Source organism: Plecotus auritus (assembly GCF_963455305.1).
Source record: "Plecotus auritus genome assembly, chromosome: 5".
Lineage (NCBI taxonomy): Eukaryota > Metazoa > Chordata > Mammalia > Chiroptera > Vespertilionidae > Plecotus > Plecotus auritus.
Window position 1 is genome coordinate 8,380,773 of NC_137776.1, and position 27,966 is coordinate 8,408,738.

Genomic DNA, 27,966 nt, shown 5'->3' on the forward strand with positions numbered 1-27,966 from the left:
AAATGACCAGAATAGGTCAGAAGACACGGCAAAGTAATTTTGCTTCATGATTACGCATCATCACACACTTCAAAACCAGTTAAAGACACGTTAAAAGATCTTGCCTGGGAAGTATTAACCCACCCACTGTATTCACCAGACCTTGCTCCTTCAGATTACCACTTGTTCTGATCGATGGCACATGCACTTTCTGAGCAGCACTTCAAAATGTGCGAAGAAGTGGAAAATTTGGTCTTTGAATGGGGTGCCTCAAAACAAGAAAAGTTCTGTTGGGACGGTATCCACAAATTACCTGAAAGATGGGGGAAATGTGTAGCTAGGGATGGACATTACTTTGAATAAAGCACTTTTTATGTTTCTCTTGAAATTATTGTGTTTTCTTTGATTATAAAATGTGCACTATTAACCGATACACCTGGTAGGATGATAAAGGATTGAGATTTTGCACAATGGAATTCTTTTTTCTGTGATACTTTAATAATTGCTGCCTTGGTCTGACCTGAGTGGCACTCAGCACGTGGACCCTCTCCTGGCAGTAAGTACCCTGGGCCGTTTTGGGGGAGAGCAGAGGCCCCCATCAGTCATCGACTCTATGGTGAGGCAGCTCTCTTGGTAACACGTTTCTTCTCAGGGACACGGCGCTGGACTACTCAGAGGCCGTCAAAATGCTGTTTTGGAATGACGCTTGATCTACAATTTTTTTACTCTTCTTGAGCATTTTCATCTTTTTGGATATTTTCATAGTTTAAGTCTGAGAAACTTTTTATTTATGTGTTTATTCCACAAACATCCACTGAAGTCTTCTATTGGCACGAGGGATATTTTGGTGAAAGATAAAACAAACATGGTCCCTTCCCTTGGGAGGCTTATCATCCATAAGAAAGGCAAATAAGCGAGAAAACAAACATACTCTGTGTGTGTGTATACATATTTTCATTTATTCATTCATCTGTTCTTGTAATTGCTGAGTGGTAATTACCAATTACAAATCATAACAGAGATGAGCAGGGTGCAATCAGAGGGAATCATGGACAAAGATATCTTCTTAGATCAAGTCATAAAGAAATCGAGTATTAGAAAACTTGACCTTATGCCAGCACCTAGAACCACCTAGAGAGGGCAGCCCAAGCAGAGGGGGCTTAACGGGTGAAATTCACAGGCAGGAAAGATTGTCTTGTGTTCAAGGAACTAAAGGGAGGCCAGGTTGCCGGAAGCCACCTATGAGGGTAGGAAAGGAATAAGAAATGAAGCTAGACTTGGAGACCAGCTCAATTTGTTAAGAAATTCAGATGTTATGTCAAGTGCAATGGGAAGCCGTCGAAGGGGTTAAAAAGCCAGATGTGAGAGGATCCAAGCATTTGTGTCGCTTTACCATGATCACGCTGGTGCTGTTTGGAACACAGGTTGGAAAGAGACAAGAGTCACAATCTGGGAGAGCAGAGGGGAGGCTATTGCGGGAAACCAAATGGGATACAGCGGTGCCTGGTACTAGGAGGGATGAGAGCGTGAAGGAGAGAAAAGCTGTATTCAAGGAAGATTTGGGGAAGTACTGGAAACCTTAGTGGTAACTATGGGTTTGTGAAGGATGAGAGGAAGTGGTGGGGTGGTGCTCAGATTTCTGGCCCACATGATCCTAAATAATGGCACAGTTCACTGAGATGGGAGAGAATGGGAAGGACCAGGTTTGCAGCAAAATTTAAGGGATCCGTGTGGACAGGTTAAGTTGATAATTTTTGGCTCATTCGTTTTAAACTTTTTTGCTAGCTGAGTGAAACAGAACTATAGGTGGGCCTGTGAGTTTACTAATTTGTGAACCTGCTTTAAAAGAATCCATATTTGCCAATGTGACATATGAAAGCCATCGAGGACACCCAATATTTAACTTATTTAAGCTGAGTTCTTATTAGAAGGTATATAATATTCTGGGTAATATTTAAAGCTTTGGATTATAAGCTATTTAATGTAAACCATAAATTAGAAATCTGCTCATTCAGAAAGACGAGTTCAATGTCTGGGCCTGTCTCCTAGGCCTAAAACACATCACACATACTGCACCACCATCAAAGATTCCCTGGGAAATCAGAAAACTTAATATCTTTTGTATATTGGAAAGAACACTGATTTTGGTAGTTGAATCTGAGTTTGAATTCTGTATCTTCTGTGTGACCTTGGGCAACTTATTTAAGATCTCGTAACCTTACTTTCCTGAATTGTAAACATGGTGATAATGACACTTTTCTAATGAGTATATAAAAATTGCAATAGGTAATAAATGTTAGTGCCTGACATTTAGTAGATGCCAAATAATTGGTAGACAAAATCAGTATAGATTATATACATGCATTGCTTTCTCACGATCTAACATGGTCACAAAGTTTATAAGGATGATTAAATTACAGAATCTATATGAGATGTTGAATACAAGCCTAATCTTTCTTTTGTGTTAGTTATCATTATTATTTACAACAACAGTCCCATGTTAACCAAAGGTGTACAGTGAATAGGTGTATATAAAACACAATACTGTAGCTCTGGTGAGTGGAGTCAATGGAGTCACAGTTCTGATAACCCTCATTGAGCTCAGTGGTCCTATTTTTATGTTTTGGGGAGCTACTAAACATGCAATTTCTCTAAAATCAGAATTGATATTTTTGTGTTGTTTGTGTGGTTTTTGTTCAGTATCATTCTCAGAGTATCCTACACAGCAAGGATGGATTTTCTGAAAGATTTGGGGGAGACTCCGATTTCACAGGAAGGTTCCTTGTGTCATGAACTATTTTAGAAAAATTCAAAATACCCTACTATAGAAAACAGTCCTTCTAGAAGTTTCCACCAGAGAATGACCAGCTGTTTTGTCAGCTATTTTGTCATCATTTTACAACCATTACAAGTCTCACTGAAAAGGCTCTTTTCCATTCTGTCTAGACACCTTTTCCTAGACAACATCCTGAAACAGCAATAAGTACAAAAATGAGCACATTACATCAAACATACCACTGAAGGGAATGATAAGTTTAACAGTTTCCCATGTGGGAGGCATATTGATAGTAATTATCTTTCCTCCTCCTTCACTCAGCTTTATGGACCCCTCTGCCGTGGTTGGGAGGGTCTGGCCATATTTCACCACATACTTGAAGCATGTTTTAATTGGCTGGGAGCCTACTGTGGCTTCCGCAGAGGGAGAAGAAGGTGCTGGGTGTTGAAAAGGAATTTCCATGGTGGGTAGGCGATGCACTGCTCATTGCTAGTGTTCAAGGGGAATTCATTCTCACAAGAACCTAGTGAGTGATCAGCATGTTTAAAAATGTTATTTATTAATAAGATTTTTTCAATAATATAAAAATATTTTCAAGAACATGTAACCATCTCTGTGAAATTATTCCACATAAGTTTTCCCCCCCGAATAGGGATTATGATTTTAAGTTAGTAGAACACGGGCTGACATGGAAACCCTATTTTCTGTGAATTCTTCCTTTGGCTGACAGACGCCAGATGTTAGCTGCCAAGGAAGACCTTCACACCAACGTCTCCTTACCAGCTATTCTAAGAGAATGGTCCTTGAGTGGAACCTGAAATCTTTCCAAATATAGTGTTCAGGAACACAAGCAGTTTGTAAGATCCCTGAAAAGCTCTTCTTTTTTTTTTTTTAAAAAAAGTATTTTTTTATTGAATTCAGAGAGAAAGGGAGAGGGAGAGAGAGATAGAAACATTAATGATGAGAGATAATCATTGATCTGCTGCCTCCTGTATGCCCCACATTGGGGATGGAGCCCACTACCCAGGCATGTTCCCCGACCAGGAATTGAACCGTGACCTCCTGGTTCATGGGTTGATGCTCAACCACTGAGCCACACCGGCCAGGCACAGTGCTTTAGTTTTAAAAAAATTATCCACATGTACTTTTTCTTTGATTAGCATAATGATTAAGAAATTTAACCAGCAAAGTGGCAGAGGTGTAATGTGTGACATTCACTGACGTTACTATATAAAGTTTCCATTCACACAATTTCCTACCTCCTCCTCACTGCCTTGGGGAGTTGAAATATAATATTAAATTGTTTGCTGCAGATCCCCAAACACCTCATGATTATGACTCTATGGAAATAGATATCATCTCTAAATAAACCTTGAAACATATTTTTAGGGTTGTATTTATTTTTTGTATTTTAGGGTTGTATTTATCTCATTGCTCCATTTTACCAATGGGTTTTTGCCAACACTCACTGTGGGAATCAGCTTCTTATGAATCATTTGGTCTTCCCCAAAAATGTAGACTCTGTATCCTAGTTGGGAGTTCGTGATGGACAGCTCTGTGAGCTGGCTCTCCACCAGCTATCTGGAATCAGAGGCTGGCATCAGGGGAGAATCACATCTGGTTATTCCACACCTGGAATCTGGTTCCAGGGCAGATTCTGTAGCTTTTCTCAAAGCAATGTGGCATCATACTGCAAAAGATGACATTTATTTGGGAGAATATCTCCATTACCCTGTAGCTGATCTTAAATTCAAATAATTTTTTTTTTATTTTCCTCTTCTCCTTCCTTCCTTCCTTCCTTCCTTCCTTCCTTCCTTCCTTCCTTCCTTCCTTCCTTCCTTCCTTCCTTTCTTTCTTTCTTTCTTCTTTCTTTCTTTCTTTCTTTCTTTCAAGACAGGTACAATCTCTAGGTCATTTTATTGAGCCATCAATGCCTATCACATACAAAAAGCAATTGGGAGATTTGTTTGCCCAACAAAGCATGAGAGAATTAACAAGAGGCCATATCATTCAATAGAAATTTAGCCTCCGATTTCATGTTTCAATTAGAACTTAATAAGCATGCATGAGATGTATTTACAGTGTATGTTGAACAGTGGTAAAAAACACTTGTTTTGCCCACTTTTTCAAACTGGTAGATAGAACATATTTGTTTACTTGTAACATGATAATTCCCCGAGGTGTGAACACGAGGGTATGGAAGAGGTGAAGAGAAAAACGTTGTAGCAGGTATTCGGCGGAAGTGTCAAGAGATACAGAATGTTGCAACACAAACAAAAGATGGTGAATTGAAAAGGATCTGTCCAGGGGTTGAACCAAAACTCTCAAAAATGGCAAATAATCATTACGTTGCTTGGTCCATGTATCTTTAGAAACATTCAAGATGGATCCAAGAAGGAACGTTGAGTTGTAATTTTTAAATAGATATTATTTCATTATTAATGATTAGTGGGTATTAAAGGATACAAGTAATAATGTATTTGTTTTTTCAGATAAAGTAAAATTAAATCTATACTTCACTGACTTAATTTAAAACATAATTTTTATACAGTAGATAAAGTTATCACCCAATGCAGACATTATACCTTAACAACAAATAAAATGATAATATAAATATGCATTTGTAAAATATAACACTTAACATTTTAATTTCTAATTTACAATAATTTAAAATGTGCCATTTTCTTTATTTTAAAGAAATTCATTAGCATAAACTGTATTGTTTTTTGTTTTGAAATGTCAATATTAGTTCTTTCTGACATGTTTAATAAGATAGAATCATGACACAATGCCTGATATAACTCAAACCCTCCTCTCCTTTGATTCTTCAAAAATTCTACTCAATTTTTTAAAAGCCTACTAGTTTTTTCAGAGTTATTATTTTCCTCAACAATTGCTCCAATTTTATTTTCCTCTTTTGATGTACACAAGACATTTCCTTTTGAAAGAGAACATATGTTTGAGAAAAAGGATACAATCTTACTATTAAATAAGCATGTTTCAAGGAGAAAAGTGATGTCTCAATATGTCAGGGAAGTATCTGATTTAAAAGAAAATGCCATTATTTTAATTTAGTGTCCGGCCAACATTTTGAAAAAGTCAAACTCTTCAAATTATATTTTGAAAAAATCCATGCAATTGAATAAAGAAAGCCTTTGAGCGTCTGAATCTACAATATATATATTTTTTACCCTAATGCCAATGCACTTCAGTGAAAAAGTGAAACTAGCAATATGTAGCCAAAGCAACTAGGCAAGTTAATGATTTTCTCTCTCTCCCAGGTCGGTTTGGCACTTGACAGACAGCGCTAAGCCAGCTCATGGTAGTGCTCGAAGGGAAGTGTTTTGGAGTTCTGCTAAGTTGTTTTTTTCTCATTTTGATAGAACTTTTGTTTTCTGGAAGTCTTAAAAAATTTGTTATCCAACACTACGAAAACAACCTGTTGCATTTTTTACAATTTAAATATCATAACAAAAAGAATAAATCAAATGTGAGAACAGCTAAGTTTGTTAGAATAATTTAATCGTTTTGCTGCAACCAAACACTCACTGCAGCAGCCGTGAAAACAGGAAAGCATTTGTACATTCTGACAGGAGAAGGAGATGTATTCTCTGGCTCCGCAAATCCATTTCAAGACACAGCTTTTCACGTAAAAGAGTATTTGCTGCAGTCATAAAGGTAAAAAAACATTACTGATGTATACTCCTGGTTAACTCCAAACCAAAACCAGAGTGGTTTAAAACTACTTTTGAAGTAATTTGTGGGTGGCTCTGAATGGAATGAGCGTGTCTCAATCCTTGGTCAACCTGGGTTGTGGCCAGGAAGCCACTGTGGGGACAGAATGTGGAGAGACACGGAATGGTGTCCTGTAGGCCCAGGTGTCAGACAAGGCTGCATCTTACCTCCTTGCTTGTTTAATCTGAATGCAGACTATATCATATAAAAATGGGGTATACTCAGAGAAAGGAGGAGTGAAAATGGTTGGAATAATACCGATAACTTAAAATACACGGATGACACCAAGTTTCTGCAGGAAGTAGCGACGGTTTGAACATTTTGATGAAAGTAAAAGAAGAAAATGCCAAAGCAGGGCATTTGAATATGAAGAAGACAAAAAATGATGACTACAGAAGAAATACACAACTTGAGCATAGGCAAGGAAGACATGGACATTGTTTAAAGATTTTGCTTAGTTCAGTCACATCAGTTCAAACTGAGACTGCAGCCAAGAATTCAGGAGAAGGCTGAGGCTTAGAAGGACAACAGTGGAAGAATTAGAAAATGATTTTTTTTCTAAGAGCAAGGATGTATCCCTAGAGACCAAGGCTAAGATCATCCGTCCCCTCATATTCTCAGTTACTTTGTATGGATGTAAAACTTCAATAGTGAAGACGATGGGTAGTAAAAACAAACAAACAAAAAGATTCGTTTGCACGTTGGTGTTGAAGGAGAGCTCAATGGATACTCTGCACAACCAGAAAGATGAACAAGTGGGTCCTAGAGCAAATGAAGCCTGAAACATCGCTGGAGGCAAAAAATGACAAAACGGAAGCTGTCCTCCTTGCAGCACATCCTGAGAAGACAGGGTCCTTTGGAAAAGACAGCAGAAGGCAGCAGAAAAAGAGGAAGAGCCCGCGTGAGATAAGCTGACTCCACAGAAAAGCCATAGGCAGGAGTGTACAGGCACTGAGCAGGGCCGTTAAGGACAGGACACTGTGGGCAGCACTCACCCCCTAGGGGCGCCAGGAGTCAGACAGGACTCAATGACACGTGATGCACATATTTTCAAAGAAGTAAGCTGTACACATAGACGGAGAGGCCCTTGTATTTTCACATAAATGTATCACTCAATCTGAAAATATCTGTCTTGATATCTATTTGGTTTTACACCCTTAACTATTTTCAATATCAAAATTCTCTTTCGTGTCTTAAGAGCACACACACACCTATTTACACACAAACAGATATTCACACATACTGACACACACAACCGTACACACATTCTCAAACAGCATACTCACACATGCACGTATGTGCACGCAGACTCATAAACACACATAGCGCAATGGACCAATCACAATGAAATCATAGGAAATGCGGACGAGAAAGGTGGAGGAGGTGTCAACCTGATGATGGGGATGATAGGCCGCTTCATCTTATGTCCACGTAGAGGGAACATATTTGGGGGGAAATAGAACAACTCATTCACATATAGCTTAATTCAGAGTTTAAGATTTGAAAATAAAAATTGAAAACAATATATAGATAGCGTGCAGTAAGTTAAGAATATAATAATTCTCAATACAGATCCACCAGTATTACAATGGAAGTGCATGCAGTCTGGAAGAAAGAGGGATGAATCCATGGTGCTGCGATGGTGACAGATGCTCAGAGAACATCTAGTGTATTCCATTGATTTGTGTGTGTATGTATATTGATTTCAGAGAGGAAGGGAGAGGGAGGGAGGGAAGGGGGGGGAGAGAGAGAGAGAGAGAGAGATCAATGATGAGAGAGAGATCAATGATGAGAGAGAATCCTTGATTGGCTGCCTCCTGCACAATCTGGAATCGAGCCGCAACCTGAGCATATGCTCTCTTTGCACCTTGAACGAGGGCACGGATTGGAGGCAGCAGCGGGGACCTGGGCTGAGCTGCAGCTCACCGGCCACATGGCTCCCCCAGCAGCCTCCAGATTGGAGGCGACTTCTTGCGAAATCAGCAGGGCAGGCGGCTGAGGAGCGTGCGAATATTGTGCACTGGTAAATATTTGAGCACATCTGCTTAGCTCCCTCCCCAGGACCGCGGGGAGAAGCCGCCTCGGAGCGCCTGCAGCGCGTGGCCCGGCTCTGCTTGTCAAGTCCGCTGAGCGTTTCTCTCCTGCGCACAGACGGGCACCGGGCCTCCTCCTTCACGATTCACTCAGCGCAGCGGCCCTGCGTCACGCTGCATTTTTAAAAGTAATTGTTCCATTCTGCCTCATAGTCAGAGCAGTTTTAATTAACTTTTTGTCAGTTAATCTCCCCCCCCCCCCCATACATTTTCCATAGCTAGTGTGCATACAGCATGTCTCTGCCCAGGGGTTCGCAGCCCCCCCCCGCCCCCCTGCCTATGAATGCTTAAGCCCGATCAGTGCCCAAGGGTGTGCAGGTGGGCTGGAGAGAGGCCCCCACAGGCTCCTCTGCACGGTGTTCCTGGGCCTGGCTGGCTGGTTATATGTCTTTTGCATTAAATAGCTCCTCCAGAGCGAGCTCCTTTACAAGCTGCACAGGTCAGGTTTCCTTTTCTCTTCCTGGTAGACCGTGTTTTCTGTGTCTAGGAGAGAGACGGCGGATAATAGAGGAGAGGAAGGTAGACATAGAGGGCAAGAGGAAGGAGGCACACACTCGGATGTAGAAGAAGCCGGGTGAAGGGGTTGGTCATGGTACAAGTGTCCCTCGGTGAGCATCTCGGACCCAAAGTCACCTTGCACGTATCTGAACTGCTTTTTGCATAGTTTCCCGACCCGTGACCAAGCACCCTTCAACTTGTAGCTCTGTTCGCTGTTCTTTTATCCCTGAAATGGTAGTTCTCGTGTGTAAACAACATAGAAAATTCAATTCCGTATTAAAGTGTATATGCCTCTGCTGTGTCCTTCTCAAAAGGTGCCTGTGTTTAAAAACAATTGGGTGTTAGCTTTTCCAGAAGTCTATCAAATGTGCACACCTGTGTAACAGCCCCACTCCGGCCACTTCTGGCAAAGCAGCCACGCTGAGGTATTTGTAGGATTCCCCCCCCCCCCGCCCCACCACCAAGCATATCACAATATCACATCAGTTTCTCAGTGTTAGAAAGCATACGATGGAGGAAGTAGGAACTGATAATTCCCTATTTTAGAATCTGATGCTGAAATGCTGAGAGATTTAAATAAACACACCAGATGTTCAAATCGCTAGTTGAGTTATTTAAACAGGGTGTGGTCAAACCCTACAAGAGGGAGTGCATTCACTCTGTGAACATTGGTGCGGAGGTGTCGCCATAGTGAATTTGTTAACCTGTTCTACTCAGAGTCGACCTTAAGGATTGAATGCTGCTAAGATAAGAATTGTGCCGAAGGGTTTCCTACTAAGAAGTACTATTAGAAAGTACCTATGAGGCAACCTGTATTTTATAGGAAGTGCTTTGACCTCAGAAAGATTGATTAAGGGTGTGTGGGATTCAGAGTCTGTGTTCAAATGTCAAATATGTAATGGATAGGCAAGTAGTTTCGCTCTGATAAGTCCCATTTCCTTCTCTGTAAAATGGAGATGTTTCTGACATCATACTGTTTTTCTGATGATTAAAAGATGATTTTACTGTACTTGGCACAGTGAAGTTCTCCATAAAAAGTGATGATGATGGCTTGTGTTTTTCTCTGTGGGGATATAAAACCAGGCACATCACGCTACACATGGAGCAGAGTGGATCCAAGGACCTGCCCCAGAGTTTATCATGATCTGTCCTGCCTCTTCCTGTGAGCTCCCGGAGGACTGGTTCCATGTCTTGTTTAACTCGTGTCTTCCATGGCCCTAACACCATGTCTTTCCTGCGTTGTGTGTGTGTTCAGTAGATCATTGCTAAACTGTACTTGAGTCCTGCTTTTGTCCTTTTACTTATCCAACAGTGTTCAATAGCCCACACTGCTTAAAGATGAATAAAGCATAGTTCCTGTCCTCCAAGCGTTTGGAGTTGAGTGAGGAATTAGCTATGTAGACAGATAACTAGAGAAAGGAGTGGAGTGTGGTTGTTCTGCCTCCTGGAGCTGGAAAAGGCTGTACCGAGAAGGCAACCAGCATCTGGGCCCTGAAAAAGCAGGAGTTCTACCTAAAGTGAGTCCAAAGGAAGGTTGCTCAAGATAAGCTAGAGGAGTGCATGTGTTCAAAGCGGGTAGAATCATGGATAGAGCATGTTCGTATTGGTGAGAAGTGTGCTTTAGTACACAGAGTTTTATGGTGACTGTCACCCCCTTGTCCTATCGGCCTGTTCCTATAATCTTCATGCTAAGAAGCTACCGAATCTTTAGACTTGGGTAGTGTTTGTTACATTGTCAACTGGGGGGACTCCAGCAAGCAGGGAGGAGGACAAACACAAATCAGTGTGAAAGTCGTGGTGAATGCCTCAGAGGTGGGTGCAAGGTAGTGAGGAAAGAAGTGGGAGGAGTTTAAAGAGTGGGGGATAACAGAAACAGGCTATGGAGTAGTCCGGAGAGAACTTGGTTATCCATAAAAACCAATGTATATTGCCCTTAGTTAATCCTTTTGTGGTGGGAGTATATGGGCGGAAATGAGCCTCAATTCCACTCCCCTGTGGTTGAGAAATTCAGCTCCCTGCTTGTGCTTTCCCAGAATTCTCTTATTTTCTCTTTGTATTCAAGGATAAAGTAGGATGGCTCTAATCCCATTTTTGATTTGGAAGCTAAGAGTGATGGAAGTGTAGATGTCACAGCAATGTGTCCAAATTTACTTTATTTTTGAAATGTCGTGACTATGCTGCTTAGAATTATTTGTCACTGGTATTCATTCTTCCACAGGAGTATTTTATGATTCCATTGCTTAATATGTGGGTCATAATGTAAAATGTGCTGATATATCAATGTTATTAATATCTAATTTCTTGAATCTATACACTTTAATTTATAATAGTTTTTAAACTTATAAAGTATACCAGTATGTATTATAAGAGACTACATAAAATTGTCGTGACCACTGAATCAATACTCAAGAATATTTTAACTTCTAGAAATTCCCCATGGTAAGATGAGCATTTGTTTCTTGTTGATAAAGATAAAGAAAATATGTTAAAGGTTTCCTTTGCACAATTTTAATTTATTTCACATAAATTTAGCTATGCCATAAAATATCAAATAACTTTGGAATTGGATTTGTAACAAAAAAATAAATGACCAGTAAATTTTAGATGACTAAATTTATGAAGGTTTTAGAATGAACATTCTTCATATTTCAGGTAATCTAAACTAAAGACAAACACAGATCAAACAGAATTCAGCATTTGTTTTATTTAATGCAAGCATTTATATTGCTACCATATATAAATCTATTTTACTGTGAAAATATTATGGCCTGCCTCAATTTCAATTTTTCTTTTCAGCTTACTAGTATTAAACAAGTCACTTAATTATCATAGAAAAGAATGAATAAAGTTTTGCTAAGTTTGTGGAGGACTCTTGATCATGGACATATTTGATTTGACCCCAAACTCAATAAAATTACTAATTACTAAGAAGGATTACCCTAAGGATTTTCTTTTAGAATTGAAAGTCCATGATGTTCAAATGTACTTTGTAATTGGGTATTTCCAAACTAATATCGAATAGCAAATCTTTAATTAGTGTGCATACAATTAAAATTTACTTACAGAGAATTAAACTGGAATTTGATGTTCTCATAATCCAAACCAATATGAAGCTGAGAAATTCAATTTCACAGCCTCTTTTCTTTCACAACATATAATGACTTTTATTTTGTATTATTTATTGTTATTCCATTGAGCAGATCTTTTTAAAGCAAAGTTTCTGAAGAACCCAAAGAAGCATAAGGAAAGATCATGAAGCAAAGCTATTGAAAGAACTACCAAGTTAAAAATAGACAATCAGAAAATAAATATACATATAGTATATTAAAGCATACACACGCATTATGTATAAAATTAAGGTATTTTAGAGCTGAAGACCTTAGTTTAGAACCTGGGGCCCTACATATTCAAGTAGTCAAGTTTGGGGCAGTAAATAGCACTTTTACTATGTCCTACACTACAAAATTCAACCTCCGTTTACTCTATGAACACATATAGCATTTGAAAAGATGCCAGATTTCCCCCCAAATCTCTTTCTGTATTGATGAATGCGTGATTCAAAGTGTGTGAGCCATTGCTATCTAAAAATGTCAGCTGAGATGAGAACAAATAGCCAACAAGAGAAAGCAGCTATTGTATGGCTGGAAATGGATTCAGAATCAACAACAAATAAATAAATAAAACGTTGCGCTGCCTGGTCTGTACTCCACTGAAGATACTGTTCGCAGAATTTCTGTTGGCACTCTGCCATCCTTACTTTCACTCATCTGCCTCAAAGCACCATTTCAAAAAGTGCAAAAGCATGTTGTTGATAAAGTAGATTGTGTATAGCTGAATTGAAAAATTCAGAACAACACGTATTGTAATAACGTTGGGGGGGGTGTGCAGGAAGACTGCAGCTGCAGCTTTTTGAAACCTGTGTCAACATCACTGCTAGACACGGGACGGTATGTCACTTTGCCCTACACAATATAATAAGCAAATCTTTATAAACTGTATTAAGTGACAAGTATTACCCAAAGCCATAAAGTCTACCGAGGCTTTGTTTACTGAAACGCTGTCCCAGCACATTGTTCCCATATTGCAGTCTCCTTTATGGTGTTGTGTTTGTAATATACTCAGCGACTCAAGGGTGATTTCAATGATAGTAAATCCTGGGCCGATGAGTTCCCATGTGCGCCATAGTCATTTTAATACTTCTGCCGTTAAGTACTGTTGGGTATACATTTCAGCACCAACTTTAGTTGCTTCCCTGTGTTTTTTCCTTGTGGTTGTTTTTGCAAAAACATAACCAGTAACTATGGAAAGAAGAGACATGCTTAAACAAATGACACTCAGAAGAGAGAGGATAAGTCCCCTTTATGTGGTTAAATATCAGAGCTAACAAATCTTAAGTATGCCATTCAATAAGTGATTGTATGAAACATTTCAGATTTTTAAAAATGAAAACAATAATGTTCCTAATGTAGGTTTCCAGATCACTAGGATTCCTAGAGAAGTTACTTGATATTCTTTGGGAATGGTCCAATGTGTTTAGTAGAAATGCTGGGTTAAACAAAGTTAGATTGGTTTTTAAACTTTTTAGTTTTTCATATGCAAACATGCAATGTTAATCTCCAAGAAGATGTGTCATTTCCAAACATATCTAGCTTTTTAAACTTTCTTTCTTTTCTTTTCTGTCACCATGTATAGGTACCCTCTTCCACCTCATACCTATTTAGTATTTGTAGAACACCAGTGTTCTGTGTGACGCAGTGCAAGAAATGCTGGTTTAGGGGAATGTAATACATTTACTATGCTGGGTACTGGGATTTCAGCAAAGCTCTTTCATCTAAACTCGGGGCATGTAAGGAGATCAGTACCTAGCATACGACATAATATAAAACTTTACTGAGTATAATATCATGTCATCTGTGAATAATGACAGTTTTACGTCCTCCTTTCCAATTTGGATGCCTTTTATTTCTTGTCTGATCGCTGTGGCTAGGACTTCAAGTTGAATGGGAGTGGTGAAAGCAGACATCCCTGTCTTGTTCCTGTTCTTAGGGGAAATGGTTTTAGTTTTTGCCCATTGAGTATGATATTAGCTGTAGGTTTGTCATATATGCCTTTATTATGTCGAGGTATGATCCCTCTGTTCCCACTTTGCTGAGAGTTATTTCAAAAATGCGTGTTGGATTTTGTTGAATGTGATGTACCACATTTATTGATTTGAAAATATTGTATCAGCTTTGCATCCGTGGAATAAATCCCACTTGGTCATGGTGAATGATCTTTTTAATATATTGCTGGCTCTGATTTGCTAATATTTTGTTGATGATTTTAGCATGTATATTCATCAGGGATATTAACCTGTAATCCTCTTTCTTTGTAGTGTCTTTATCTGATTTTGGAATTAGGATAACGTTGGCCTCATGGAAAGAGCTTGGAAATGTTCCTTCCTCTTGGATTTTTTGGAATAGTGTGAGGAGGATAGGTGTTAGTTCTGTAAACATCTGGTAAAACTCCCCTGTGAAGCTGTCCAGACCAGGGCTTGTGCTTTCTGGGAGTTTATTTTTATTTATTATTACAGCTTTAATTTAATCAGTTATTATTAGCATATTCAGGTTTTCTGCCTCTTCCTGATTCAGTTTTGGGATATTGTATTTTCCTAGGAATTTGTCGATTTCATCCAGGTTGTCCAGCTTGTTGGCATATACTAGTAGTTGTTCATAGCATTCTCACAATCCTTCGTATTTCTGTGGGGTCAGTTGTTACTTTGACTCTTTCATTTCTGAATTTGTTTATTTGGGTCCTCTCTGTTTCTTGATGAGTCTGGCTAAAGGTTCATCAATCTTGTTTATCTTTTCAATGAAACAGCTCTTGGTTTCATTGATCTTTTTTAAGAGTATGTGTAAGTATTGCTATCCGAGTTTTTTTTTTCATTTCCATTTGCTCACATTTCATTGGTTGGAATTCAGTCACAGGCCCATGCCTAACTGCAAGGGAGTTTGCAAAATTTAATCCAGTTCTTCCCAGGAAGAAGAGAAGATAGATTTTAGTGAGGAGCTATCATATAGACACTGTTTAAAGAGAAGCATTGTTATTCTGAAGAAGTATGGAAGGAACTGCATGGATAATGGTTGAAATATATTTTATTTTCCTAGGATTCATAATATTGCATTTTTTTTGCTTTATTTATAGTTATTTGTTGCTGTGATAAATAGCACAGGTGCCTCCAGGAGGAAAAATAAAATAAAACATTTTGACATTACATTGACATTTCCCAAGATTTGAGGAATCTTGAACAGATTATATTCTATGCTCTGATATTTAACAGAGTAATTATTGGGATGGATATCCAAGGTGGTTTGGGAAAAACAAGGTGGTTTTACCTGGAATGTGGGTAAACCATTAAACAAAGCAGAGTGAGGCAGCCTGCCAAGGAATGTGAGTACTTCTTTAGCAGATGAAGTAGAAACTTCTGTTTGCAGATCTGTCAACATAGCCCCTCTCCTAAATACTAATTGCTTAACAAACAAGATATTAAGATCTTTAAAATAAGTGTTTCTTTGTCATATATGTGTACTTATAAGCATAAAACGGAAATCTCTACTTGCAAAATATTTAGAGTTAGATGCTGTTGTAGGTAATTAGTGTAAAAGACTGTATGTTTTCTCATCCACCTGCTGGTGGAGGCAGATGGTAGCTTATTTCTGCCCATGTGACCTACAGATTCTTCAGGTTTAACAAAATACTATGAGTATGGTAATAGCATTGTTTCCTTCCAGGTATGGTTAGGACAATGGCATATATAAATGATATGCTTTCCTCTCGTGTCCCACCAACCTTTTGAGAAGTATAAATAGAGAGGGTATGGGTCTTGTCACTTGAAAAAAAAATTTAAGTGATGCTTTCAAAAGAATATTTCCCCCCCAACAAGAATAGTTGTAATTTTTATAGAGAAAATGCTATTATCTTTTAATCTTACGATGGGAAAAAATTTGGAGATTATATATTGTTTGATTTTAGCTACACACACACACACACACACACAGTGTCCAGGCTAAGGGGTTGTCACAGTTTCACTGTCAGCCCAGAGCCATTACCATCAATCTCCAAGCTCTGTTGCATGCCTAGATATTTAGTTCTTCATTCTTTCACAATAACAACCACCGTACTGTGCACTTTATAACTTTATTAGCATCCTAGAGAAAATACAAGATATTTATTCAGCATATTTGATTTGAATAATCATATAAAATGTACATAGAATTAATTTTTAATTATCTCTTTTATTATCTTTACCTAGTTCTAAAAGATAAAATTGAATGTAAAGTGCAAAGGACATTCTATGCAGCATCTGTTTAACCTTAGAACTAAAATGTGTTAATGAAACTAATAAGACAATAAGATTCATGAAAAGATGCTGGCCAATGCTGTAAAATCAGTATCTGGTAGTCCTCTCTCTTTGGTCAAACCTTTACAGCAGGAGATATAAGCATTTGAAGCCTGCTACAGCTCAGACAATTGCCCAGTCAATATTAGGACAGCTTACCTTTTCTTAAAAGAATATTCCAGATAGTCTTTGCCATGACTCTTGAATGAGGTCTTCTAAATAGTTTATTTATAAGTGGTGAGCAGAACTTGAAATGCCTTCTTCTTAAGTTCTTCCTCATGTCTAGAAATGAGGTTATCCCCAAATTAGAATTTTCGTACATTTTAAATAGGCTTTAAGTTTTTGTAATGCATTGATGGTCAAGGCTTTTGGTTCCCTTTCAAATTAAGGGCTGCAAAATCAGATGAAAAGTAGAATAAATCAAGAAATTCTAGTTGGATGTATTGAAGACCCAGGGATTGTCTCTTATAGTTGTCACTCTTCTCCTTTGCTTATGACTGTTCTCTTGGGTTGCGTCCATATCCTGGCTATTGTACACAACACTGTGGTATAGATGAGTAGATAAAAAGTTGTATGTACTCCACATATACAACGGAGTATTACTCAGCCATAAAAAAAGAATGAAATCTTGCCATTTGCAACAGCATGGATAAACCTAGAGGGTATTATGCTAGGTGAAGTCAGTCAGTCAAAGACAGACACCATATGATTTCACTTATATGTGGAATCTAAAGAACAAAAGAAACTAATAAAATTGAAACAGATTCATAGACATGGAGATTTGTGGTTAGCAGATTGGTAGTTACAAATAGTCATGAGAGTGTAAAGTGCAGCTTGAGAAATACAGTCAGTACTATTGTAGTAACTATATATGGTACCAGTTGGGTACTGCAAATATCAGGGGGAACGCTGTAAAGTACGTGATTGTCTAACCATTATGCTATATATCTGAAATGAGTACAAAATAATATTGAATGTAAACTGTAATTTAAAATTTAAAGTTTTTTTTTTTTTTTCCAAAAAGAGACTAGCTCTCAGTTCATCATAATGCCTCTGGCTTCCTCTTGGGATGATAATACTCAATCTCTCTCTCTCTCTCTTTTTTTTTAAAGGGCTATTTGTAAGCTCAAATAATGTAAAATAGTCTGGAAAAAATATGATGTGGAAAAACACAAAAGTATTATTATCATTAAGTGACAGTTTAGTTAAGAGATACTAAATGCTTCGAGATTTTGAAGACCTCACACTCAGTGTGTGTCCACTGGCCAGCACCTGGGAGTGTGCTAGGAACTCAGGATCAGGGCCCCCTACAGACTCACTGAATTAGATGGCATCGGAGCAAGATTCCCCAGGTGACTAATGCGCACCTTAAAGTGTAAGAAGCACTGCAGAGCCACCCTGAGAAGTATGCAGGGTGACCTCCTTTCTACAGAGAAGCAATGTGAGGCTCCGAGCGGGGCGGTTGCACCATGTGAGACCATGGGCTCAGGGAAGCCAAATTCCCACATTTCTACCACCCGTCCCTGCTTCCAGAGCACGGAGCTGGCTTTTAAAAACAAGCGCAAAATCATTGTCTATTATCATTATTTTTTTTACTATTTTTACTAGCTTTCGACTAGTCTGGCAATATTCTCCAAAAGGACATGCACTTACACAGGTTCTGATGACAGTGAAGCCGTGCGTTGCTGAAGGAGACCAAGTTTGGGAGAAGATCAATAGCATGGATTTTTGTGGCTTTGCACAGTTCTATTTTTGAGTGCTTGGAGAATCTTATTTATTAGAGTGTGTTTGCAGAAACTGTCAGTAAACATCTTTTCTTTGTTAATATTTAACCCACCAACTCTTTTAAGCTTCCATCTTTTCCAGTCTCACAGTCCCACATGCTTTTTAATCCACTAATAGCACCAAACTGTCTCCATGGTGCAATAAAAGTCTTCTGTTTTATGACTTCCTTGAATTACTACCCTAACTCATAATTTGCCAGATTTGCTTTTGCCTTCAAATCCCTTACTTCATTGTAGCCACATGAAAAATGTTGCACCCTATGCTTTTTTCCCCCTCAAACTCTAATGCTTATTTTTAATATACTAATAGTTCTTGCCCAGAGTAATTTAGTCTCGCTGCCATCGGAATGTTTTATTCAGCATTCAAAAGAACTTCTAGAAAGTTTCTCTATAAAAATATTGGGAAATATTTGGAACAATTCTGATTGAAATATAGTAAACTTTAATGACATTACATAATTGACAAAAATCCCCCCTCCTCCCCCCAAAGAGTTTAGGGAAATGACATAAAAAATTAGTTTGGCCACTTTGATGCTTCCTAGACTTGTGTTTTAACGCTGAAGTGTTTTCTTTGCAGGGAACATCGCTGAATGTCCAGAAGCCAAGGGAGCTTGCTCTGAGTGGCAGCCATAAATACCTTGATCTTATCTGAAACAAGGGGCAGAGTGTGATGTGCGTTGAAGATAACTATTTTCATTGTGTTTCTTTCAAAGCCAGAAAGTAGGAGAAAGTTTTAGGTTTACAGCTTCCTGTCCTAAGGAAGGGGAGATACATGGGTGAATACAAAGAGCATCTGATCATCAGTCCTCTTTCTTTTATCACAGCTCCTAGGACTGAAGCCAGGTGTGTGTGTGTGTGTGTGTGTGTGTGTGTGTGTGTGTGTGTGTGTGTGTGGCTGTGTGTTTGGAGGAAAAGACGAAGCAGAAAGAAAGAACCACATCAAAGTGAAAGTGAATGGTGTCCCCTCCACTCGGACATTCACCCTAAAGACGATCATTTATATGAGAATTGGCTTCCCAGTGGAATGTCTAGGAGGCCTGGCCTCTGAAATAGAACCTGCTCAATCCTCGCACATCTCCCTTCTCTTGCATCCTCAGTGATGCAACTCTCCCAGCAAAGCAGACTATCCAGTCACTTTATGGGCAGAGAGTTGAGGCGGTTTCAAGTTGTGAATCTCTCAGCCCGGAACGCGTGCCCAGGACCAGGCACCACGCCCAGTTGTGCGCAGCTGAACCCAGCACAGACGCTCTCTGGAGGTGTATCTGGGAGGTGTGAGGCCGTGCAAGGCAGCGAGTGGACAGGGCAGGGGGCAGTACGCTGCACCCCGTGGAAAGGCTGCGGAGGGAGGCTGTTGGATGTAACCATGTGCAGATTGCATTCGGGGTGAAAATGCATTTGTGTCTTCAGAGCCGAACATTGCAATCGGGAAGCATGGAGGGAGCTGTGTCTTCTCTGACGCAATTTGCTGTTGAAACAGTGAAACAGGACATGAAACGTATAGTGTATTGATGTGGGCAACACATTCCGGTTAGCTGCCACCGGTAGAATTTCACTAGAAACTTCTTTTGTTTTACAGTTGATTTTCCGAAGTACTGACCCTAAAGCTCACGTAGTGTCTGGTATACAGCAAGCTCCCAGGAAATAGTAGCTGTTTTACTGTAAACAACAATCAGGTCATGTAAAACTATTAACAGAAAGAAGAGCGAGGTATTCACTTTTCAGAGATAGAGTTATTCAGACGATTTGCACAAATGTATAAAAGTAGAATAGCCCTAACTGGGTTGGCTCAGTGGATAGAGCGTCAGCCTTAGGACTGAAGGGTCCCAGGTTCGATTCCGGTCAAGGGCATGTACCTTGGTTGGGGGCACATCCCCAGTAGGAGGAGTGCAGGAGGCAGCTGATGGATGTTTCTCTCTCATGGATGTTTCTAACTCTCTATCCCTCTCCCTTCCTCTCTGTAAAAAATCAATAAAATATATTAAAAAAATTAAAAAAAATGTCAGATAGAGAACTATGAGACACACACACACACACACATACACATATACATATGTGGACCCTGGATATCATGCAAGGATCTACTCTCAATCCTAAGTCCTCCCTCACAATGCAGAGTAAATTGAGGGGGCTGGGGATGGGGTTTTCATTTTTCTTTCCAGGGATCCACTCCAGAACGCTTCCCAGGGTCTGCTCTTGGCCTCTCCATCTGATGCGAGGGGCACATCCAGTCAGACTGGAGGGAGGACTGAGAAACTGGCATTTCTAGCAAGTCTTCCTCCCTCCCTGGGCTATTCCCTACTCCTCCCCGCTCAGAATCAAATGTACTTTCCCTGCATCTCTTACCTCCCTTGGACTGTGAAACGGTAGGAATGGTGTTTATACGCATGGACATTGGATTGAAACTGTTGCTTGATATTAGGCAAATGATTTAGTATCTCTTGGATGCTGATTTTCTCTTCTATAACATGGAGCTAAAAATAGATGCTGCTTCATAGTTTTTTTTGTTTGTTTGTTTGTTTGTTTTTAATGATGTATCAACAGCATCAGGGAACTTGTTATAAATGCAGATTCTAGGGACCTTTGTTGGAACCACTGTACCAGAACCGCTGGGATAGGGACTGGCGACAGGCGTCCTCAAACTACGGCCCGCGGGCCACATGCGGCCCGCCGAGGACATGGATCCGGCCCTCCGGGGGCCGCTGCCTGTCCCGCTTAGCAGCCGACTCATCCCAGGCCCGCAGTGCACATAGGAATTTGTTCATAGTTTTTTTTTAAACTATAGTCCGGCCCTCCAACAGTCTGAGGGACTGTGAACTGGCCCCCTGTTTAAAAAGTGTGAGGACCCCTGGTCTAGACAAACCATCGGCGACCGTCGCATACGCTAAAGTACCACTGACGTTAGCATCCATCCACATGCCTAAGCCAGAAATCTGGAAACCTTCTCTTTTCTTTCGCACATAGAGCCAGATTCTACTGGTCACTCCATTTCTCCGAATGAATTCAATTTCTCATTTTACCTGCTTCCCATGTCCGTGTTCACTTTGGCCATAACGGCTCAACCAGGTTGTTGCAGGAGCTGCCTGACATCACTGCCACCAGTTTACTTACCATCATCTGTCATCGAGTCCCTTCTCTACAAGGCCTCGAGAGTAGGGATTTAAACTCTGATCATTATTTCCATTTCTAACCCCCCCCCCCCCGGCTCTTCTCTCCCTTACCGGACAGAGTCCAGCCTCCTTCGCACAGAGTGAGCTCTCCTCCGGGCCTGCTGGAGAGTAAAGTCGCACCTTCCTCTGCTCCTGCCAAGCTCCCACCCAGCCTTCTTCCTCTCCTGACGCCCCTCCTTACAGACGGTGTCTCCCAGGCCTTGTATGAAGTAGCGGTCCCTGTGGGGCAGAGCTGTGCCTCCCTCAGGCGTGGTGTATCAGTGTGGGGAGTGTGGGCCGTGGAATGGGGCACCCCTACCTTCACCCCTCAGCCGTCCCCTTTAATGTCTCTGTCATCCTTGGGCAAATTATTTCATCCTTCTGTACTTCTGTTTCTTTTTATTTTTATTTTATTGATTTTTTACAGAGAGGAAGGGAGAGGGATAGAGAGTTAGAAACATCGATGAGAGAGAAACATCGATCAGCTGCCTCTTGCACGCCCCCTACTGGGGATGTGCCCGCAACCAAGGTACATGCCCTTGACCGGAATCGAACCCGGGACCCTTGAGTCCTCAGGCTGACGCTCTATCCACTGAGCCAAACCGGTTAGGGTTGTACTTCTGTTTCTTTATCTCTACTGTGAGCAAATCAATGGGACCCGTTTTATTGTATAATCGTAAATATCAAATGAGTATGTGCATCTATTACATGCACCAACATGTTTGCTCTCGAGCAGGTGAGCAACGCATTGCATTTCCCTTCTTTTCTCTCCCATCCCCATCTTCCCAGGTTTCTGTGCTCTGTACAGGCTGCGTTAAATGCTGCCAGTGGAGTACTTTCTTTGTCTAAACTAAGTTCACCATGTTGGATTACAAACACTTCCTTTGGCATTGGACACTGTTTGGCATTTAGTTACCACCATTGCCCTTCCTCATGGAACCGGAGCTGCCAGCCGTGATGCACGGTGGGGCAAAAGTAGGTTTGCAGGTGTTCATATGGAAAATAATATAATAATTAATACATAATTACGCAAGGATCAACTCTGTCCATGTTGCAGCCACTGTAAACTTACCCCCCCCCCCCCCGCTCCCATACGTAGTTTTGGTGAGAAGGTACTTCAGGTCCTGGCACCCCACGAAGAAAGCCAAGGAGGCGCTTAGCTTCCCGCCCGCTGACACACCAGAGCAGCAGAGGCCTAACCTCACCCTTGCCAAGTTCTCTCAGGGCAGGAAGCTCTGATCGGAGAGGGGCAGGAGATGGGATGCCTTAGTCCTTGATCCCAGCACATGCGTCCTGACTGGTTTTCAGCTCTGGAATGGTGCTGTGTTTCCCTGTGGACACGCGGGATCCCCTTGCTGCCGACTTGCCAAGCGGGTCCCTCAGGTTTCCGTCAATGCTAGGACCCCGAGAGTCTTCCAGTGAAACCATAGCAAGTTTCTGCTGAGTACGCCGGGCAGACTGGCGTGTCCCGTTACACTTTTTGCTGATTTCTCCTTTAGCACTGCCGTGACTCTTGAGGCCCCACGCCCTTTTGTGTTTGCAGGAAAGGTCACCCGCTGAGGCCAGCTCGCGCCAGCCCTTGTGGAAATGCCGTGTTTCCGTCTTAGAACGTGTCCACGGTTTGTACGCAGTGCATGACCTTGAGTCTCTCCTTTGAGCTCATGTTGATTAAAAATTGTTTTTGGAAAGCAGATTTTCATTGCAAATGAAGACGGAAGCATCGTAACTACATTTATCACTTAGCCCTTACTTGCCAGCAATTATCAATTAGTGAAAACAAATTTTTAAGGATTAAAACAATAGCATACAGTATTTATCCTCTGAACCACACTTCTCATTAAAAGGTCTTTCCAATTGGCCTCTAAAGGGCAGTGTTGTCTGTCTCTACATGGAAGAGAAGGCTTTCAATGTTGCACCATTTTTGTGACTCTTTTTATGATTACCCATGTATAAAATGTTTCATGTTATGCGCATGTTTGTTGTTTATTTTAGTACTCAACAACTGAAAATATCATTTATACTGCTAATCCACAGATCTAATACTGGGTTAACAAATCTTTTTTTAAATATATTTTTATTGATTTCAGAGAGGAAGAGAGAAATAGAAACATCAGTGATGGGAGGGAATCATTGATTGGCTGCCTCTTGCACATTGGACTGAGCCTGCAGGCCAGGCATGTTCCCTTGACTGGAATTGAACTTGGGACCCTTCGGTCCGCAGGCCGATGCTCTATCCACTGAACCAAACTGGTTAGGGCTGGCTTACCAAATCTTGCTCTTCCACTCCTATGATGGCGGTTGGTACAGGCATCTTCCTCTGAGTTGTTTTTTATTTTAATTTTATTTTTTTAATATATTTTTATTGATTTTTTACAGAGAGGAAGGTAGAGGGATAGAGAGTTAGAAACATCAATGAGAGAGAAACATCGATCAGCTGCCTCCTGCACACTCCCCACTGGGTATGTGCCTGCAACCAAGGTACATGCCCTTGACCGGAATCAAACCTGGGACCCTTCAGTCCGCAGGCCAACGCTCTATCCACTGAGCCAAACTGGTTAGGGCTGAGTTGTTTCTTAGAAGGCACTTTTGTATGGGCATTGAAAAAGATATTTCTCTGGTAATATTATCTTGTGTTAAATTAAATCGTATTCTCTGCAGTAAGACCTTCATCATCACTTGAAGAAACATAGGGCGTATAATCACTTTAATAACAGACCTGTAACTGATCTTAATTATTCAAAAGAATACACACTCTGATGTTGTAATTATGCTTACTTTGCTCAAACTCAAGGTGTCCAATTCCACTCAGAGCACTGGTCCCCAAAAATGCCAGCATGAATTCACTTCTATTCATTTGTCCTATCTCATAAAAGAGTAATATGCAAATTGACTGTACCTCCCCTACACCACAAGCCACGCCCACAAGCCACATCCACCATCCAGTCAGGAGCGAATATGCAAATAAACCCAACCAAGATGGCTATGGCCACAGAGAGCAGAAGGGAGGCTTGGGTTTCCCCGGCAATGGAGGAAGCCAAGCTTTCCACCTGCCCTTGCTGGCCAATGCCTCCACTCAAGGCTACAAAGTTTCAATGATAGAAGATACATAAACCCAAACAGAAATGGCGGCAGCCATGGAGCTGGAAAGAGCAGGAGGCTAGGGTTGCCCCCGGTGATGGTTGCCCAAGCTTTCCGCACACCCTGGCCAGCCCAGGCCTCTGCTTAAGGCTACAAAGTTACAATTATAGAAGATACAAAAATCCCAACAGAAAAGGCTGCCACCATGGAGCAAGCAGAAGGCTTGGCTCCGCTCCAGGCTACAAAGTTTTAATTGTAGAAGATAAATAAACCCCAGATACCAGGGCCTCCGCTTGGGTCGCCAGGGGGCGTGGCCGGCCTGCAAACCACTACAGGCCCCTCGCCCAGGCCGCCCCATGCCCCAAGGGAACCCCCACCCTGATCTGGGACACCCTTCAGGGCAAACCAGCTGGCCCCTACCCGTGCACCAGGCCTCTATCCTATCTAATAAAAGAGTAATATGCAGATTGACCATCACTCCAACACACAAGATGGCTGCCCCCATGTGGTCAAAGATCCTGCCCCCATGTGCACACAAGATGTCCACCACAAGATGGCCAGCAGGGGAGGGCAGTTGTGGGCGATCAGGCCAGCAGGGGAGGGCAGTTGGGAGGGACCAGGTCTGCAAGGGAGGGCAGTTGGGGGCGATCAAGCCTGCAGGGGAGGGCAGTTAGGGGTGACCAAGCTGGCAGAGGAGGGAAGTTGGGGGGGGACCAGACCTGCAGGGGAGGGCAGTTAGGGGTGACCAGGCCTGCAGGGGAGAGCAGTTGGGGGGGACCAGGCCTGCAGGGGAGGGCAGTTAGGGGCAAACAGGCTGGCAGGGGAGCAGTTAGGCATCAATCAGGCTGGCAGGGGAGTGGTTAGGGGGTGATCAGGCTGGCAGGCAGAAGCAGTTAGGGGTAATCAGGAAGGCAGGCAGGCGAGCAATTGGGAGACAGCAGTCCTGGATTGTGATAGGGATGTCCCACTGGGATCGGGCCTAAACGGGCAGTTGGACATCCCTCGAGGGGTCCCAGATTGGAGATGGTGCAGGCTGGGCTGAGGGACACCCACTCCCCGTGCACGAAATTCGTGCACCGGGCCTCTATTCAGTTAATATGTGTTGTGCTCCTAATGTCTACCAAGCTCTGTGTTAGGTCCCAGGAAATTAGATTTAATCAAGACCAACAAATCCTGGGAAATGCCTTCATTAGGATGCGTGGTGTGGGGGGAGGCTTAACTCCTTGAAGAGGTTTGGTGTATTCCTTGCTGCAGAACGGAGAGGTGTGGAGAAACATTGAATGCAGTGCTCAGCCCCGTCCTGTTTCCAATGTGAGCCTGAGATCTGATCTCAGGTGTGTCTTCTCCCCTCCCGCTCCATGTGTATATGCAGCAAGTTTAATGCTCTTAACATTGACCAGAAATTCAAAGTGACAGAACCGGAGGTCCTGCAATCTGGGACTCTTAGCTTTTGTAAACTGGGGAGAACAGTGGAATGCACAAGGTCTCTCCTTAACGACTTCTCCATCTTCTCTTATTGACTCCTCTGCTCAGCCTTTTAGGAATAGGATACGTATTAGACGACTAACATCTGGTCTGAATATCTATTAGGACCATATGCTTTCCTCTGCTCTATTATCATCCTAGAATAGATTAAGGGAAATCCAAACCAAATGGGGATTTGGGGAAATTTTCAAGGGTCACTTAATAAAGTAATTCTGGTTTTCCCGTTGCAAAGAACACAACACACTGTAGAGACGATGTAGAGACCTAAGAACAGGAATAACCTGAGTAAATAATCATCATAATCATAACCATCTTCCTCGTGATTTTCAAATGGGAAATAGAAGCTGTTAATTGTCACAGTTACAAATGGATATATCCTGCTGGGATGTGACTTAACCATGACGTTCTATGGAATAGCCTTGTCTTCTAAATGAAAACCAGTAGCTTTGGCTCTGGCTTTGTTTTTCTCCAAAACCCCTTTGTGATAATATTCATAGTGCTTTGGGGACTGGCTCCGTTCCTCTCCCATAAGGATTTGCTGATTTATGGTTGTGAGATCTTCATGGTTAAGTGAAAAAGGGCTAAGGTCTGATTGCACAAAAGGAAGCACTAACTAATGTTTTCCCATAACGTACTGGGGGAGTACAGTTTGGTTTATTTGCGTCTGATTTTACAATGAGAATCCAAGGTATTTGGCTTTGAGAGTGTGTTTTACTTTCAAAGTTCTATCAATGAAATAGACTTTATCTCTGATTTTAAGAGATACTCTACTCTTTTAAGAAATCAGATCCACACAAAGTTGATAGTTAAAACCATAAACATGAGTCATGATGATAACTAGAAGCATAAAATTAAATTGACACTTTATTCTCAACATCCTCTCCTAATCATGGGTCAATTGAAATTTTATCAGTGAGAGGATTTAAGTGGGTTAGGAAGATGTTTTATTAAAATAATTATAAACAGAGTCTAAACACATTCTAGATGTTTGGGAGGGGTAATGTTTACGGACATGGTCTAGCCTTGCTGGCGTGGCTCAGTGGTTGAGCGTCAACCTATGAACCAAGAGGTCAATGTTCCAGTCCTGGTGAGGGCCTATGCCTGGGTTGCGAGCTCCATCTCCAGTGTGGGGTGTGCAAGAGGCAGCCGATCAATGATTCTCTCTCATCATTGATGTTTCTATTTCTCCTTCTTTCCTCTCTGAAATCAATAAATATATATTTTTTTAAAAAAGAACATGGTTTATATGATTATTTTTTTAATTCACAAATATGCATTGAAACTTTTGACACAGAGCAGACATGTTGATTCCATCTCTACCTTAAGAGAAGGTTAACATGGGATTGTGTATAACAACCACGATGCTGCTTCGCCGCTGCCCCATCTGACTTTGCATATGGGTAAGGAGCTGGCTTTGAACCCATTTCTTTTTTAGAGGCTCCCATTTATTTAATTAAATATTTTCTGCTTTCCTTGGTATGAGCCAGGACTCTGATGATCAACAGACAGTAATTAATTCCTTTAACCAGCTCTCCAACCATCTTGCACAATTTTAAATTAAATCCAAGCTGTTGGCAACATTCTACTCTTCTCTTAGTCTCCCTTCTTCCGCATGCCTCCTTCTTCTATTTTCCCATTTCCATTAACTATTATTATTCTCCCAAACATGCATGTTTTAAAATGTGGGTTTAGGGGTTACTACAAGGCAATTTATTTAGGTGTTTATTGTTGTTAAAGAATATGTCATTACAATTGGTTGTAGCAATACCTTTAGAAGTAATAAACGAATAACTTACAATTGAGAAATAAAGTAAATATTTCATAAATAGAGAAAATTTTCTAATTAAAGTAGCTTAATAGATTTTTTTTTCAGGTAAGGTGTCTATGAATATAAAGGGACAAGAGAATGAGAAACTAAGTCATCTAGAGCCACTTGAAGTCATGGACTCCAAGTTGGGATCTGATTTCTAGAACAACTTTTTCATGTATGTAAAAAATCCAGAATATCCATATT